General features: G+C 46.7%; 1 pseudogene; it reads left to right on the forward strand.

The window, feature by feature from the left end:
* Positions 1–10,520: 10,520 nt before the first annotated feature.
* Positions 10,521–12,174, forward strand: LOC136503116 (pre-mRNA-splicing factor cwc22-like; annotated as a pseudogene).
* The last annotated feature ends 6,123 nt before the right edge of the window (positions 12,175–18,297 follow it).

The following is an 18,297-nucleotide window of genomic DNA, read 5'->3' on the forward strand; positions in this document are numbered from 1 at the left end:
GTAGAGGTGTTTGACAGGGTAGGCATGGTTGGGGCATGAACCGTCCATGAGTTTGTTGAAGTGGTCAGGCAGTCCCTGATGGGGCTGCTTGACTACGCGATCGGTCGTGGCGACCAGCGGGGCGCTATCCGATCGATGTCGATTCTTTTTATTTTTCTTGCCCCTCTGCGTGGAGGGGCCCTTGTCCGGGTCCGTGCATTTGGCTTTGACCTTGTCTCGGCCTCCGCTCAAGACCGCTCCAACCGCCTCCTCATCGGAGGCGTGGTTGGTGGCTACGTCAAGTAGGTCACAGGTGGTACGGGGTTTCAAGCAGCCAAGCTTGTGGATAAGGGACTCATAGTTCGTCCCGGAGAGGAACGCGCTGATGACGTCTGCGTCGATGACGTCAGGGAGGGAGTTGCATCATTGGGAGAACCTATGGATGTAATCCCGCAGGGACTCACTGGGCTCTTGCTGATAGCTCTTGAGATCCTAGGAGTTCCCCGGTCGGACGTACGTCCCCTAGAAATTCCCGACGGAGACTCTCTTGAGGTCTGCCCAGTCGCGGATGCTGTCGTGCGGAAGGAATTCGAGCCACGCCCGAACATGTTCCCCCACGCAAATGGGAAGATATTGAATGATGAAGAAGTCATCATCCACACCTCCGGCCCGATAGGTGAGCCTAAAGTCTTCGAGCCAAATGCCTGGGTTTGTCTCCCCGGTGTATTTGGTGATGTTGGTGGGCGGCCAAAAATGCTGCGGGAACAGTGCTTTCCGGATGCGCCAGATGAAGGCCCAAGGCCCTGGGCCCTCAAGGCTAGGGCTCCGGTCGTCCGGCCGGTGACTGCGCCTGGGGCGTGTTTCGTCGGTTCCCTCGATGGTTTGGCCGGGATTTGTGGCACCTGCCGTCGTATGGTGGATAGCGTTATTATGTTGGGACCGATGCTGATCGCCAATGGAGCTACGGGCGTCCTGGTGCGGATCGGGCCACTCGTGTACCGATGGTAGGTGCGGAGCAGGCACCCGGTTGGACCGTGGCGTGACTACCGCACTCCGAGCCGGTCCTAGCGACTGTAGCGGCGAGCGAACAGAGTGATCCATCTGGCGCGTCCCCGTTCCCCTGGTGGGGAGAGAGGGCGCGCATCGGAGTCATCATACGGAGCTTTCCACCTATTGGATGGTGGCGGCTTCTACTAAAACCCGGAGGTTCCGGTAGACTACGCGCTCCTGAGGGTCGACGGGCTCGGGAACACCACGTAGAAGCATCGCTGCAGCAACGATATTCTGGCCAGCCCGGGCGAATTGTGGGACATCATTTCTCTCATTCATGATGTCGTGTTGGACCTGATGGGCGTGGCCCCAGGTGCCACCCACCAGGCCATGTGCATGGGGCGTGTCATGCTGGGCCGACCGAGCCGGCGCAGGCAGCGGCTGGTTCCGTCGCCGTTGTCACAATTCCTCGGCGTGCGCTTGCGCAGACGCGAGGGCCTCCGCACACGGGTCCGGAGGGGTGTGAGTCTGTGCAGATTCTACAACCACCGGCAGCTGTCCTAGAGCGTCCGCCATGGCACACTCCCGGGACAGATGGTGGCATGGTGCCACGTCACCGACGCTGGAATCGTCGCTCACGCCCTCACCATCTAAGGGTTCGTGGGAAGCAGCAGGAGCACAACCTGCCATTCCCACGAATTCGGATGTGAGGGGAAAGGCACCAGCACCCTTTGGAGTCCCTAGGCATACGTATCCGCAGAGGACGCGAGGCCGTAGGGGAACCGATCGTGCGGTGTTTGCGGCGTGGATGACACAGTCTCTCCGAGTGCGCGATTGGGGATAGTAAATGAAGAGTAAGTAATAGTACGCGTATTACTTACAGCAGGGTTTGAGTAGAGTTTGCTTGGATAGAAGCGCAGATGCCGCACCGTCGATGTCGCGCGTCCCGGAGTCGATGGAGGGCGCTCCTTCGACGGGTGCCGGAACGTGCGCCTCCTTGCGAAGGTGGAGTACGCCGAGCCGGTCGGCGATGAATTCCAGCCTTCCGAAGCAGAAGGCCTGGGAAGGCTCGAAGACGGGTGGAACCCGCATCCCGATGGGCGAGAGTGTGGGAAATTCCATCGAGCCAAAGCAAATCGTATCACTCGAGCCCGCCATGGTGGGGGTGGCAGAAAAATGGGCCATCCAATTACCAAAAAAGTGTTGAACATACAGCGTCCTCCCCACGGACGGCGCCAACTGTCGGTACAGAAAGTGACCAACTAGTAAATATTTGTAGTTTTGCTGCACGTTGTGATCAGAGGTGGCCTAGCACTCAATGACACAGGATTTATACTGGTTCAGGCAACGTGCCCTACGTCCAGTGTGGGTCGGTCGGTGACTTTATTCCTGAGCCTAGGTGCTCGAAGTCTGTAGTGGGGTTACGAACAGGAGAGAGAGATGGGGTGTTCGGTCGGTCCGGTCGGAAGGGCCGAGATCGATAGGAGCTATGCTATGAACGAAGTGTCCAAGCGTGTGTTTGAGGGGTTGCAAGTTATCGATCTAATGAACCTGAACTTGAAGAAGTCGACTTGGGTTAACTGCCTGTGTTTGGAGGGAGCACATCCCCTTTTATAGAAGAAGGGGATGGCTTTACAAGTGAAAGGGAGAGAGAGTACGGATGTTTCTAAGCCTTGTTGCCCACGCCGATGGGGACGGGATAATGGTGGGCACCCACAATACTATTGATGTCATTGTAGAATGTCAGGTACATGTGGGAGGTTGAGCTGCTTTCTTCAAGACTGGAGGACGTCGGTACCTGCAAAAATGTTGTCTCGCCGACTAGAGGCATGGCTTTACCACATTCACCTGGTACGGTGAATTCCGGCACCCACAATACTGTTGATGCCCAGAGGCACATGGGGGGTCTTACCGTACGGGTGTTTTGATCGGCGCCTACAATACTATAGAGGTAATTGTTGGCGCCTACAATACTATTTGTGGCAGGGCGGTTGTAAAGTACTGTTCTACAGGGTATGGTCCTTGGTGCCGTGGTTTGACTTGCGAGCCCTGTCTTGCCTTCCTTCGTACGCCTTCTGGTTCTTTCCGAGCGGGCATTCCCGGTCGGATGGCCCCAGTCGGTTCTGGCGCGCCAGTCGGAGAATAGCGATGGGTAGGGTTTTCTATGAACCCCGGTCAGAGACATGGGGTCAGAGTCAGAGGCAGTCCTCGAGTCAGGCTTTCCGAGTGGAGGCTGTGCGAAGGTGGCCAGAGCCTGACGCTAGCGCTGCGATCGGAGAGGCCGTTCGGAGTTGGCCTAAGCCTGAGCTAGGGCTCCGGTCGGAAAGATGGGCCGAAGGCGGCCAGGGCCTGAAGCAAGTGCTTCAGTCTATTGAATTTAGACTCTCAGGCCGGTCCAGAAGAAAAAAAGGCCGTCCTCCTAGGCCGAGCCCTGGCATGGAAGCCAGTCCCCGAGGGACCCCGGGTTTATGAACCCGACAACTTGTTTGTGTTACAAATCTATATTAATGATATCATATTTGGCTCAACCAACCAAGATTTTTATGAGGAGTTTGAAAAGATGATGGCAAGTGAGTTTGAGATGTCAATGATTGGTGAACTTATTTACTTCCTTGGTCTTCAAATCAAGTAAATGAAGAATGGCACATTTGTGAGTCAAGACAAGTACATCAAAGACATGCTCAAAAAGTTTGGCATGGATGAAAGCAAAGCTATCAGTATACCAATGGGGACAAATGGAAGCTTGGATAGTGATGCTAGTGGTAATATGGTGGATCAAAAGATGTATCGATCTATGATAGGAAGCCTACTCTATGTGACCGCATCAAGGTTGGATGTGATGTTTAGTGTATGCATGTGTGCTAGATTTCAAGCCTCGCCAAGGGAAAGTCCCTTGAAGGCAACAAAGGGAATATTGAGGTACTTAAAGCATACACAAAATGTTGTTTTGTGGTATCCCAAAGGTGCAAGGTTTGAGCTTATTGGATATTCAGATTCAGATTATGCAGGATGCAAAGTTGAAAGAAAGAGCACATTGAGCACATGTCAACAATTGAGAAGATCACTTGTGTCTTGGTCATCAAAGAAGCAAAATAGTGTAGCACTTTCAACCACCGAAGCGGAGTATATTTCGGCCGGTAGTTGTTGTGCTCAATTACTTTAGATGAAGGCGGCTTTGAGTGATTTTAGAATCAAGTTCAAACAAGTGCCATTGCTATGTGACAATGAGAGTGCCGTGAAGCTCACCAACAATCCGGTTCAACATTCAATAACAAATCATATTGATGTTCGTCATCTCTTCATAAGAGATCACCAACAAAAAGGGAACATATACATTGAGAGTGTGGGCATCGATGATCAACTTGCCGATATCTTCACCAAGCCACTTGATGAGAAGAGGTTTTGCAAGCTAAGGAATGAATTGAATATACTTGACTTCTCAAATATGTGTTGATGCACCCTAATTATATGACTTGCCTCTCCTTCGAGCAAAAGCAAGGTAAAATTGATTGACATGCCATTCATCCTTTGCTAAGGACTTTCTTAGTGCATTTAGTCATCCCTCATGTTAAATAAGATCATTCATGAAAATCAAATGAATTTGATGATTATATGGCACCACTATTGCTTGTATGCTTGAAATGATCTAGTGGTAGCATATGACATGTTTGTGGGCTTGTGAATCTAGTGTTTGATCTAGGAAATGAGCTATAAGTGTTTAACTCAACATGGTGCATGATAACCCTCAATTGGAGGCGTGAAGAAGCTTGCCCTTGGATCAAACCAAGTTAAATATCTTTTGCAAGTAATCTAGATTGAACCAATTTGGGAAAATGATCCTCACTACACATAGTTATTCCCAATCCAATTTGAGCTCACCTTTTGTGGTCATTCATGACAAAGGGGGAGAGAAATTCACAAAGATAGTATGCTAGGGGGAGAAGTTGACAAAGATAGAGTAAAAGAATGATAAAGGAAATGGATCATCAATTAAAATTTTGAGCACACAAGTAGAGGGAGCAAGCTCATAAACTTGTATGTTGCATTCTAATGTGCATTACATATGTTTGCTTGCATGGCATAAGTCCTTTCTGTCTGATACATGCTTGTGTGGTGTATGCTAGTTATATGTTTGAATGATGAAATGAAAACTAGCATGTATAGGTTAGCTAGATACTTGAAATACTTTTATAAGTGATACTAGAACCTTGCTTCTAATGTTGATCTCATGAGGTATCTAGTTTGCTTTTGTTTTCAAGTGGTATCTAGCAAATCCCCTCCTTTGCAACTTTATAAAATTTATAAAATGAAGTGCTATGGGGATATCCCCCATAGTTTTTGCCTTCAAAAAAATCATGGTGCTAAGGATGGTGTTCAAATGGCAACTCCGATTGGTATCATGATTCAAAGGTCCACTCTTTACACCTTAGCATCATTTGGTAGAAATTGACTCCTAAATTTCCTATCTAATCATATGTGCAAGCTTTCAAATCCAAACTCTTAGCACATATGTAGGGGGAGCAATTATTACCAAAATCGGGTTTATGAAACTTGTTCATATCCTTTACACATGGTAAAATGCTTGGGCAAGCAACATGAATCCAAAAGAATTTTATTGAAAATCTTTGTAAATAGGTTGTCATTAATTACCAAAAGGGGGAGATTGAAAGCCCTAGTTTGGTTTTGGATAATTGATGAAATCTAGGGACTAATCATTGTGCTAAGTGTGTAGACATGAAATGATAAGTCCCATGTCAAGTGGTGGAGCTAGATGTTGGTCATGGTGATGGAGGTGACCAAAAGTGAAGATAAAAGGCTCCAACTTGAAAAGAAGAAAGAGAAAAACAAAAACAAGGTTGATCAAGGCAAAGGTATCAAATAGGTTTTTGTTTTGGCACTCAAGACACCATAGATGGTGTGAGTGTGTTTAGGATAGATAGCCGTACTATAAAGAGAGAAAATTCTCGGATAAAATGGTTATCAAGTGCCACTAGGTGAATTCATATGAGCATATGCATTTAGGAACCTAGTGAATTGCTAACACCCTTGGAAATGTTTGTGAAAACATGCTAACATACATGCACAAGGTGATACACATGGTGGTTAGCACATTAGAGCAAGGGTGGAGAAGTTAGTGAAGTGATAGAGGTGAAGGTCACTGAGTTTCAGTGACCAGACGCTGAATTCATAGTGATCGGACGCTGGTCGGTTACTGTTCAGTGTCCAGTCCATATGACCTGTAGACACCCAGAGAACACCGAATGCTGGGGTGCATCTGGTCAGCAAGGACCAGACACGTCCGGTTGATGAAAAACCTCTCTGGTGCCTTACTAGAGTCGATCGGACGCCAGGACTCAGAGTCTGGTCAATTCCTTGAATGCGTCTAGTCACAACTTGACTGCACGGGTGAAGTTGTAGTTACCGTTGAGATCTAGCGGCTGTAGTTTGAATGGGGACACGTGGCAGAGATCCAGCGACCGGACGTCCGGTCATCACGTAGAGAACCTAGTGAAGGGGTATAATGGCTCTATTTATTTGGGGACTCTTATAAATAGTTGTGGGTCTGCTCCAAGGCAACTCTCTTGAAATTTTGACATTGCTAACATCCTTGTGAGCTGAGCATACTCTCTCCCACTCATCTGTCTTGGTTGATTGCTAATTCAAAGTGAGATTGAGTGATTCAAAGTGCATTTGCTTGAGTGTTTGCATCTAGTGGCACTTGGGGATCGGTGTGGCTATAGATTTCTTGTTTCTTTTGGTGGTTGCTGCCACCTAGACAGCTTGGAGCAGCGGTGGAGGTCCGGCATGTGTTGGTGATTGTTCATGGCCAGCTCCAGTGATCTTGTGAGGGGTTTTGCACTTTCTCCGGCGAAGAGCCGCAAGGTAGGTCTAGTAAATTTCTCGTGTCATTGAGTTACCTCACTTGTGGGTCGGTTCTTGCGGTGTCCAACGTGTGGACGAGGTTCATGCAACACCTCTTAGCCACCAAACCACCAAGTGTTGGTCGACACAACAGGGACTAGCGTGCCGGCAAGCACGTGAACCTCAGGAGAAAATTGACTTGTCTCTTGCCATTGATATTCTTCTGGTATTCATATTGATTGATTGATTGGTTCATCCCCTCTACGTGGCGGTATAACTCTCTTCCTTATTTACATTTCCGCACACTAGTTGCAATAAGCTCTTTAGTGTAATTAGTTGTGAAAGCTTGTGTTACATTTGTTAGTTTAGCTACTCATCTAGTTGAGCTCTTAGTGACTTAGCATTTGTTTGGATTAGAGATTATAGCAACTAGCATTGTTGGATAGGAGGCTTGCAACACTTGTTAGAGTTGGTGCAAAAAGCTTTATAGCCAATTATTTATCTAACAAGTTTGTTTAGTGGTTTGTAGTTTTTAAATTAGGCTATTCACCTCCCTCTAACCAATTAGGACCTTTCATCCTTCCTCCTTCCTCTTCTTCCCTAGTAAGCTTGAGGATGAAAGCTCCTCCAATCTCCAATCCTAACAATGGGGAAGGCCTTGGCACTCCTTGCAGCAACAACTTGTGGTCCTTCTCGGCTTATTCCTCCCTCTCCTCCTCCTTCCTTGCTCTATTTTGGTTCTTGTGAATAGAGAGGTCATGTGGTATGAGAGAGGCGGGAGAGTGAGGGGTGGTTGTGGGTCCATGGAAAGTAAGTTTGTGTTGACATTTGTAGCTTGGTTGGTTTGGGGTGCACAACTTTCTATTTGCATGGACTGAGGTGTCATTATACGTAGAGTTTGTTTCATATCAAATCATCCAACAGTCATGACTTTGACTGACTAGCTAGCTTTGCTGACTCTACTGACATGGCAAGGCCGAACCATCTAATGCCCATAGCTGGACCATCCAGCAATCAACAAAAGTGTCAAGTTTACTTGTACTTAACATAACCTTTTGCAATCAGGATTTTTGACATGCTAATGTGCATAATGATATGCATAAACCAACAGAATGAACGATGGATTGTTATTACACATCTTCTTACTCATTATCATTTTGTTTGGTTTATATATAATGAAATGGATTGATCTGGCCAAGTTGTCATTGACTGTAACATAAGTTTGTGATGAATCTAATAAAGCAAAGTTGAGGGTAAAAAGAGAATTGTATAAAGAATCGAAGAGTCCCCCACTATAAATACCCCAGACATGTACTTTTTCCAAACATGAAAATATATGCAATCGAGTTAAATTTGCTCATTGAATATGTTAGCATGGATCTTGCTATATGTATGACTAGCAACATACTCTTACCTACTTGATTGAGATGAAAAGACTTAGGAGACTAGGAGTAATCGCAAACGAATTCCTGTATAACGTTCTAGTCCGACACCGGCGCGGCCGGGCACTGCACCCAGTACCGGTCCTGAGTTTTCTAAGACCTAGAGCTACACTCTAAAATCGAGACCCTTATTATAAGTACCATATCAATAATACTCATATTTATATAATAATGTTACCAATAAATACATGAAATATATACAAAAGCATTTTTATAAACTAATTTATTATGCATATTAGATTGAAAAAGTTGCTCCTCAATGCATAAAGTTGTCAAACATTTAATTTCTCTTGAGACAAATTTCTTGATTACACGAGGAACTAAACAATTATTAACTGAATCTAACATAGTTGAAACACGTTAATATTTGTTGGAAACTTGCGTTCCGAACATGTTAAGCGGGAAGAGAGAGGAGAGTTGGTGATTAGGATTTGCAAATGAGTGAGAGGGGAGAGTTCCTTGCCATCATACTCTTGGCATTATATACTGGTAGTGACATTTTACAATCGGCCTCTTGATGGGGATGGAATTCATAAGACACTACACCAACCCCTATTGGGCCTGTTAAGGGGGAGTTGGCCCACATGAATATGGGCTCCCCCAATAGTAGCCCCCTTAGCTACTAGGTTATAGCCGGTACTATATGACTTAATTAGTAGATGCTCATATAAGAAGAGGCACAATACAACTCAAACCTTGATTGCAAGGATCGCCCTTCACAACTTGCACGTGCACGGCTCACTAAAAACTCCATCCCAAAAACCCTGTGGGAAAAAGGACATGGAGAAAAGAGCACGCGCACGACTCTAACCTATACATGTTCCAATTTCGTTTTGAGGCTTCGATTCTGGCTCCAAGTGCCTCAATCTTTTGGACATCTTCATCTTTGGGCTTTAGCTCCTTCTCATGTGTCTGTAACATGGTTCATCAGCTTCGCTTGGCGTGCAAGTCTTCATCTCTAGGACCTTCTCGATGCGCAGACCTTTATTTTCGAGGCCTTCACCTTCCTTCTTGCATACCAAATTTCCCACATAGTTACCAACACCCGAATAAGATCGGCATGAGGCATTGTTTCAAACAGGTTCACCAACCAACCTCTTGAGTTTTTCTCCTGCATCTCGCTAAGGTGTTCGACGATTTCCTCACTCTCCAATGCCCATACACATCTCGCCATATTACATTCAAGCAAGGAATGTTTCCAAGAATCAGGGGCTCCACATAAAGCACATTGGCCATGATCAACCATATTTCTACGGTGAAGAACATATGCCAATGGCAATGAGTGCTTTGCGAGCCGCCAAATAAAAAATTTGTACCTTTGAAGGCACCATGACCTGCCACAAGGATGACCACTCCTTCTCTTCCTCGGTCCTATTAGACCTTGCTGCATTCTCCGACAAAGCACACCGCATAATAAGCATTCTACATGCGAATCTCACTACAAAAACTCCCGTCTTGTCATGATGACATGCCCGGAAATCCGGTTGACTCCGATGACATAGAGGGATATTAAGAATCACATCAATATCACCTTGTGTGAACAATTCCTGAAGCTTTATTCGATCCTAAGCCACCGGTGTGCTGTTAATTAGCTCGCTCACAAGCTTTGGTGGGTGTGGGCGAGCGTTGGGTACTAGCCGTCACATACTATCAGTCGGTAGCCAGTCCATATTCTCCTCATCAGGCCGAGTTGAAGCACTTCCCTGCCATCCAAAATTGATCACCAGATTTTAGAGGGGGCGGATCCAAGATTGTCCTCCAAAAAATCACCTTGTGAAAGATAAACTGTCTTTAAAATCTGGACGCTCAGAGATGCCACAAGGATCCGTCAAGCCTGCTTCGCAAGCAAAGCAAGATTGAATAGCTCAATGTCTCGGAAACCTATTCCACCAAGAAACTTGACATAATCATATCATCTGCCACCCAGCATGTCTTCCTCTCTCCCGCCAATGTACTGTATGTGCAACCTATCTACACTAGCGACAAATCTAAACCAAAAGCCATACATACATACATACATACATACATACCTGGTGGGGTCCTTTGGCGTGGAACCATGGAGGGCCTCGAGCGGCCGCCCCGCTCGCCCTGCCCCAGGGCCGGGTCGGACTCTGCACCGTGACCGAGTAGGACACCCCTCTCACAAACACGGCAGATTTCCCTTCCTATTCCTATATATATCGGATGGAGGCTTGGAGCAAGTCGTAGCAATCTCATCTTGGTAAACACCAACAGGAGGAGCGGCACATGGAGCGCAGAGGCGACGCGAGCCGCAAGCGTCCGAGCACGGGCGACGAGGAACAGATCGCGCGCCCGTCAAGCAAGCGCCGCGGCGGCATCTACGTCCCTCCGTACCGGGCCATCGCTGAAGACGACGACGCCGGCGAGTTTGGCAGCGCCGAATACCAGCGCCGCAGCTGGAATGCGCTGAGGAAGAGCATCACCGGCCTCGTCAACAAGGCCACCGCTGCCAACGTCCGGCACGTGGCGCCGGAGCTGCTTGCCGAGAACCTCGTGCGCGGGCGCGGCCTCCTCTGCCGCGCCCTCCTCAGGTCCCAGGCGGCCTGCCCGGACTTCACGGACGTCTTCGCCGCGCTCGCGGCGGTCGTGAACGCCAGGCTCCCCTGCGTCGGCCGGCTGCTCCTCGTCCGCCTCGTGCTCCGCGTCAGGCGCGCCCACGCCAGCGGCAACAGGCACCAGCTGGCGGCCGCGGCCGCGTTCGTGGCGCACCTGGTGAACCAGGGCGTGGCGCACGACCTGCTGGCGCTCGAGCTCCTCGCGCTGCTTCTCGACCGGCCGACGGACGGCACCGTGGAGGTCGCCGTGGGCTTCGCCAGGGAGTGCGGCGCCGCGCTCGGCGAGTCGTGCCCGCGAGGGCTCGACGCCGTGTTCGACAACCTGCGCGGCATCCTACACGACGGCGACATCGACAAACGCGTCCAGTTCATGATCGAGGATCTCTTTGCCATCCGGAAAGCGCGGTTCCGGGGTCACCCTCCCGTCCGGGCAGAGCTGGATCTCATCGAGGCAGACGACCAGGTGACTCATCAGGTGGAGCTCTCCTCGTCGCTCGAGCATGGTGATGAGCTCGATCCGGAGGTCCATCTTGACGTGTTTGAGCCCAGCCCTTCCTTCGCGCAAGACGAGGCAGCGTACGAGGACCTCAAGAGAACCATACTCGGATCAGCCGGAGACGAAAATCTGGATCAGGATCAGGATCAGGATCAGTGCAGCGACGACGACGACGAAGCATCAGGTGACGAGTCCGCCGAAACCGAGCTGACCATCCGCGATGACACCGACACCGATCTAATCAACCTCCGGCGGACCATATACCTCACACTCATGTCGAGCGTCGGGTCCGAGGAAGCCGGGCACAAGCTCCTGTCCGTCGTGCGACCCGGCCAGGAGCTGGAGCTCTGCACCATGCTCGTCGAGTGCTGCAAGAAGGAGAAGTCGTACACGAGCTACTACGGCCGCCTCGCCCAGCGGCTGTGCGCCATCGACCGCGCGTACCAGGCCGGCTTCGAGGCCTGCTTCGCCGGGCAATACTCGGCAGCGCACCGCATGGCGACCGACGAGCTGCGCGCCTCCGCCAGGCTCTACGCGCACCTGCTGGCGGCCGACGCGCTTCCGTGGCACGCCATTCTTGGGCGCGTCATGGGTCACGGAGGACGACACCACGTCGTCGTCACGCATCTTCATCAAGATGCTGTTCCAGGACCTCGCGGAGCAGCTCGGGATACGGGCGCTTAGCAACAAGATGAACGGCGAGGACACCGCGGTGCGAGACGCCCTCTTCCCCAGAGACTGCGCCAAGAACACGCGCTTTGCCATTAATTTCTTCACCGCAATCGGCCTGGGAGGGGTCACCGAAGACGCCAGGAAGCTCATTGTGTAGTGGTCTAGTGGAGCACCTTTTTACTACTTGTGGTCACTGTCTAATTCCAAATTCGTTGTGTAGAATATTCTGGTGGATCAAAGATTACGCCAAGAATTGACACGCTTTTCCAAATTGATGAATAAGATTAAGCCTTTGCATGCACTATCGAATTGCATCCAGTAGTGAGTCTCTTGAGTAATTTTCATATCTCGATCATTTGCAAGTGATATCATTTGTTTTGTCCTGCTGTAGTAAGATTTCTCTTAGGTCCCGTTTGCATCATTCATTTGGAGCAGAAACCATAGAACTGGAATTGATTCCACAATCATGTTTGGCTTGCCACCCTCTAGATACTGAAATAGGAGATTCCATCCTGAATCTAGGTGTGAGCTAGTCTCTCTTAGCCTATATTCATCTTTGTACTATGTCATTTTTCTGGAAGTGGAGCCCACTCCAACGCTATCGACCCTTGTCAAGTCTTGGTAGAGATATAGATTTTCATAAAAACATTTTGGATCTAGATTCTTGCAGGGAAACGTTTATAACGGTGAACTAAAATCATTTCATAGAATCGTTTGGCTAGTAGGTTGGGAATTTGATTAACGAAAAACTGTTTTTTCAAAAAAAAAATAAGAACTTTTTGTGGGCAAAGACCAACTTAAATACAATCCCTTTAAGCTTCTTGCACTAAAAATGAATTGCCTAAAAAATATACGATTGCTAGTATACAGGAGAAGTCAGAAACAGAATCATGCAAAACCACTCCGGCCATTTCCCATGTGTAGGTAAAAAAACAGAGAAACGTTTCAATTGTTTATGGACAGAAACCGTTTTGCTCTTTTTACCGTTTGGAAGTGATTCTAAGTATTTCTAGATAGAATCTGAAACGTTTCGACCTTCCAAACGGCCCATGTTGCTCTCCTCGAGCTATGAGGTCTTCCATCTTTCCTCTTCTGTCCCTTACCGACCGTTGCGCTATAGTCGGCAACCATCATGTAATGTGAATCCATATAGAAAATGAGAATCCAATTTCTCCTATTTTTATTACTCCGTGATATAGAAATGGAAAAAAAATCTGGTTCTTCAAATTCTTAGCATCCAAATAGGGCGTAAGAGCATCTCCAAGAGTACTCAATATTTTCTTCCTAAAAACATGAAGTTTTACAACTCTTAAAAAAGTACCGGGAGGCATAAAGAAGGCCATCTTCAAGAGTTTGTAATAATCCACTCCTAAAATATAGAAGATAATTTTACATAAAGATCATATACTATTTCTAAATTATCCTAACCACTTTTATATATTTTTTCTCTCTTGTACATTTGTATCAGGAACCATTTCCTACTCTTTATTCTTTCCACGACCTTCCACCTCTAGATTGGCCGATAAACACGCGCGAGAGAGAAGATATGCGCAGACTCGGAAGCGCGTAACTTTACACGGAACATGTTGACTTTTCCTAAGTTTTAGAAGATTAGGAGGGTAGACTAGGAGTTATTGGAGAGGGGTTTTTTCTCATCTTGCTAAAAAACAAGGATTATGAGATCCAAGAGTTTCCTAAATCCTTTCCTAATCCTTGATTTTGAGAAAGATAAGAAAGAAATCCCTCTCCAATAACTCCTAATACTTCCTCCTAAAATTTACACACTTGAAAAATCCACCCCCGTTCCGCGTAACTTTGCGCGGCTCCTCCGTCACGCAGATACTGCTTTCCGTGCGTATCGGTCGGTCAATCTAAAAGTGGAAGGATGTGAGAAAGAATAAGGAGTAGAAAAGGATTCCTAATGTAAATGTACGAGAGACAAAGAATATATAAAAGTGGTTACGATAATTTAGAAATATTATAGGATTCCTGATGTAAAATTGTCTTTTATATTTTAGAAGTGGATTATTAGAAACTCTTGAGACGACCTTCTCTTTTTCTTCCAATATCTTTTTAGAAGTTGCAAAACTACTTGTTTTTAGGAGTAAAAAATATGATACTCTTGGAGATGCTCTCAGGGTCTCCCGAAGCAATAATGTACAGTAGGAGTACGGTTGTAATTCGTTCGTTCACACTTGTAAGGTCCTAATGGCTAGAGGGGGAGGGGTGAATAGCCTAATAAAAAATTCTACAACAACACTTAGCAAACCGGTTAGACAATTATGAGGCGAAGCAAGTGTTGCGCTAGCCTACTAAAAATGCAAGCCACCTATCATAATTCTAGTTTATATAGTTTCTATCCACACAATAGCTATGTCACTACACTAAGTTAGTGTGATCTCAAAAGCTAACTAAAGAGCCACACTAACCAAACTAACAAGCTCTCATAACTATCTACACTAAAGAGCTAGACAACTAGTTTGCGGTAATATAAAGAGAGAGCAAGATAGTTATACCTCTGTATCGAGGAGTGAATCAATCAATCACAAGAATCAATATCAATGAAGACCAATCACCTCGGAATCAAATGATAAACACAATGATTTTTTTACCGAGGTTCACTTGCTTGCCGGCAAGCTACTCCTCGTTGTGGCGATTCACTCACTTGGAGGTTCACGCGCTAATTGGTATCACACGTCAAACCCTCAATAGGGTGCCACACAACCAACACAAGATGAGGATCACACAAGCCACGAGCAATCCACTAGAGTACCTTTTGGCTCTCCACTAGGGAAAGGTCAAGAACCCCTCACAATCACCACGATCGGAGCTAGAGACAATCACCAACCTCTGCTCGATGATCCTCGCTGCTCCAAGCCATCTAGGTGGCGGCAAACACCAAGAGTAACAAGCGAATCCCGCAGCAAAACACGAACACCAAGTGCCTCTAGATGCAAACACTCAAGAAATGCACTTGGATTCTCTCCCAATCTCACAAAGATGATGAATCAATGATGGAGATGAGTGGAAGGGCTTTGGCTAAGCTCACAAGGTTGCTATGTCAATGCAAATGGCCAAGAGAGTGAGATTGAGCCTAGTCATAGGGGTTTAAATAGAAGCCTCCATGAAATAGAGCCGTTGGGCTCCTCACTACACTGAACACGGGTCGACTAGGACGCACCGGTCAGATTGACCGGACGCTGGACCCCAGCGTCCGATCGTGCAATGCACACCGCATGTCTCCTTTCTTTAAATATTGAACGTCCCGATCCCAACGGTCAAGTGATGATCGGACGCACTGCTACAAAGTGATCAGACGCTGGATCTCAGCGTCCGGTCGTTTCCAGTAAGCATTCAGAAACGAGAAACCACGACCGGACGCGTCCGGTCATGATCGATCGGACACACCCAGCGTCCGGTCATACGGCGACTCCCCTGTGCGCTACCACGTCAGCAGGACCGGACGCAACCCTCTAGCGTCCAGTCACTAAGCGACGCCAGCGTCCGGTCAGAGACCGATGCCAGCGTCTTCGCTGTTTCCTCTGACCGGACGTGCCGGTCCTACAGAGACCAGCGTCCGGTCACTTACAGTGACCTCCGTCTCTTCTGTATAGGTCGTCGGTGGCACCGTCGGACTGTCCGCACTCTACGGACGGACACTCCGCCGGTGAAGTTCCTAACCCTTACTCAAATATGCCAACTACCAAGTGTATCACCTTGTGCACATGTGTTAGCATATTTTCATAAATGTTTTCAAGGGTGTTAGCACTTCACTAGATCCTAAATGCATATGCAATGAGTTAGAGCATCTAGTGGCACTTTGATAACCGCATTTCGATACGAGTTTCACCCCTCTTAATAGTACGGCTATCGATCCTAAATGTGATTACACTCACTAAGTGTCTCAATTACCAAAACAGAATGGCTCCTACCATTTATACCTTTGCCTTGAGCCTTTTATTTTTCTCTTTCTTCTTTTTAAGTCCAAGCACTTGATCATCACCATGGCATCACCATCATCATGTCATGGTCTTCATTTGCTTCACCACTTGGAATGTGCTACCTATCTCATAATTACTTTGATAAACTAGGTTAGCACTTAGCGTTTCATCAATTCACCACAACCAAACTAGAGCTTTCAACACTCCAAAAAATTTAGATTTTGTTGGGATGTGATTGGGAAACACAGATAAAAGAAACGTTTTTCTAAGTTTTAAAAGTTTATATCAACAATTAGCTAAATATTGTAACCTTTTGTTGAAGAGAATAATTATTTTATACTTCCTCCATTCTAAATTATTCGTTAGTTTGGCTTTCTAGATATGTAACTTTTATTATGTATCTAGACATATTGTATATCTAGGTGTGTAACAAAAGTTAAGTATTAAAAAAGCTAAAACGATCTATAATTCAGGACAAAGTGTGGTAGATTAAGGGCCTATTTGGATCCCCTCCTCTAAACTTCAGAGCTAAAATCTCCAAATAGGTGGTATAAATTTAGCTGTAAACTTTAGCTCACATTATATTAGAGTTTTAGATCTCAAAAGTCAAAACTGAGCTATAGTGCTCTAAAGTTTTTAGAGCTCTAAAGTTTAGAGAAGGGAATCAAACAAGTCATGAAACAAGAGAACCATATGTTAGATAGATGCTTGAAATGCTTTATTTTCGTTTCTTAGAATAGATTGTTTGATTTATCTTTGCGTTAGGAAAGCATTTTAATGAGTTTCTGTAACTTTTTGTTTTTTTTTAAAAAAATGTTTTTTTTTATTTCAGCTTCTGTTCAGTCTAGCTTTTCGGGCCGCGACCCTGAGTTCTTGGGCTTGCGCCTCCTGTTGTTTCTCGGAAAGGACCGTGGCCCATGATCTCCAGTCGTAGGCAGCCCAATAGCTGCAGCAAAAGCTCGGCCGTGCGAAGCCGCGCGCCTGGTTGGCAGAAGCCGCCTCCGCCCTCCCTTCATTCGGGGAAAATTTTCCATCCTTCGAGTCGGCGCCTCTGTTTCCGGGCCCACAGGTCAGCGCCTCTGTTTCCCTTCCCAGCCGCAGAGGACGATCTTGACCCGGGCTGGAAAGTGAGAAACGGTGGTTCCCGACGGTGCGCCGCCACCGAGTGCCCGCGAGGCCGAATACTAGAAGAAGAAGAAGAAGCGAGCCCAGCTGTCGGATCGTCAATGGATGCGGAGGATCGTCTTTGACCAGGATCAGCATGCCGGTCAACAGAGGAGCAATCGGTCATATAAACTAGATGAAGTGGGTTTAACTTGATTTATAATTTAGACTGAAAAGGCCCACCAGACATACAGGCTCGTCGCTCTACGGTATGAAAGATGCTACGGAGTAGGAGCAGAGATGAAACAAATATCAGATACACACAGATGCCAGTGATCCTACATTCTATGAATGAATCTCGAAACCCACCAGACATGCACAGGCGCGTCACTCGATGGTATGGAATCCGCTACTCTCAGCCATGGCTTTTCAGCGAACCGAACGTAAAGTGGTACTCCACGTGTTAAGTAAATGGAATAAGTTGAGCCTACTGTCCTTACCTGTGTAACATGGGAGCCTAAATCTGAAATTCTGAATGCTCATATTTTTCTGCCAATATGGAAGATGCTAAGGGGCGCACAAATCACTGTATGAATTCAAACACCAGAACTGTATAGTTTTCAGTTCATCCAAGTGCAGCACCCTTCTGTAGTTCCGTTCAAGGCATTTCTTAAATGCCCGAAAGTTTGAGGAAAAATATTATTATATCATAGGCAGAATTCCTGCTATACTTTTTTTTTTAAAAAAAATTGATAGTATCATGAAAATCATATCAAATGGTAAGCGTAAGAGTGACTAGCTCAGTTCAAAGATCTAATCTCTCAAGCATCCAACTGTTCATAATTCCCATGTCTTGATAACCGATCAGGCCAACAATAATAATAATAATAATAAAAAGATCGACCAATGCCCGATTCCACACAAGTCCCAGCATAAGTTCAATAATAAAAAAAGATCGAGCAATGCCCGATTCCACACAAGTCCCAGCATAAGTTCTTCATGTCCTCTCCTCCCCAATCGCTATGCCGCTTAGATCTAAAATAATCACAGCAAAGCGTAGACTGGAGAGTGTCAGGGAACAGCTGGAGTACTGCGCCGATTATGATGACAACTTAGGTCAAAAAGGGGAATAATACAAGTGCATAAATCATGGGTCTGCAACCATATATTATGCATGACATTTATCATACCTCCACAAAAGAAAAAGGAACTGCAAAGGAATTTTCTCTAGTCCT

The sequence above is a fragment of the Miscanthus floridulus genome, chromosome 14 (genome assembly GCF_019320115.1).
Source record: "Miscanthus floridulus cultivar M001 chromosome 14, ASM1932011v1, whole genome shotgun sequence".
NCBI lineage: Eukaryota > Viridiplantae > Streptophyta > Magnoliopsida > Poales > Poaceae > Miscanthus > Miscanthus floridulus.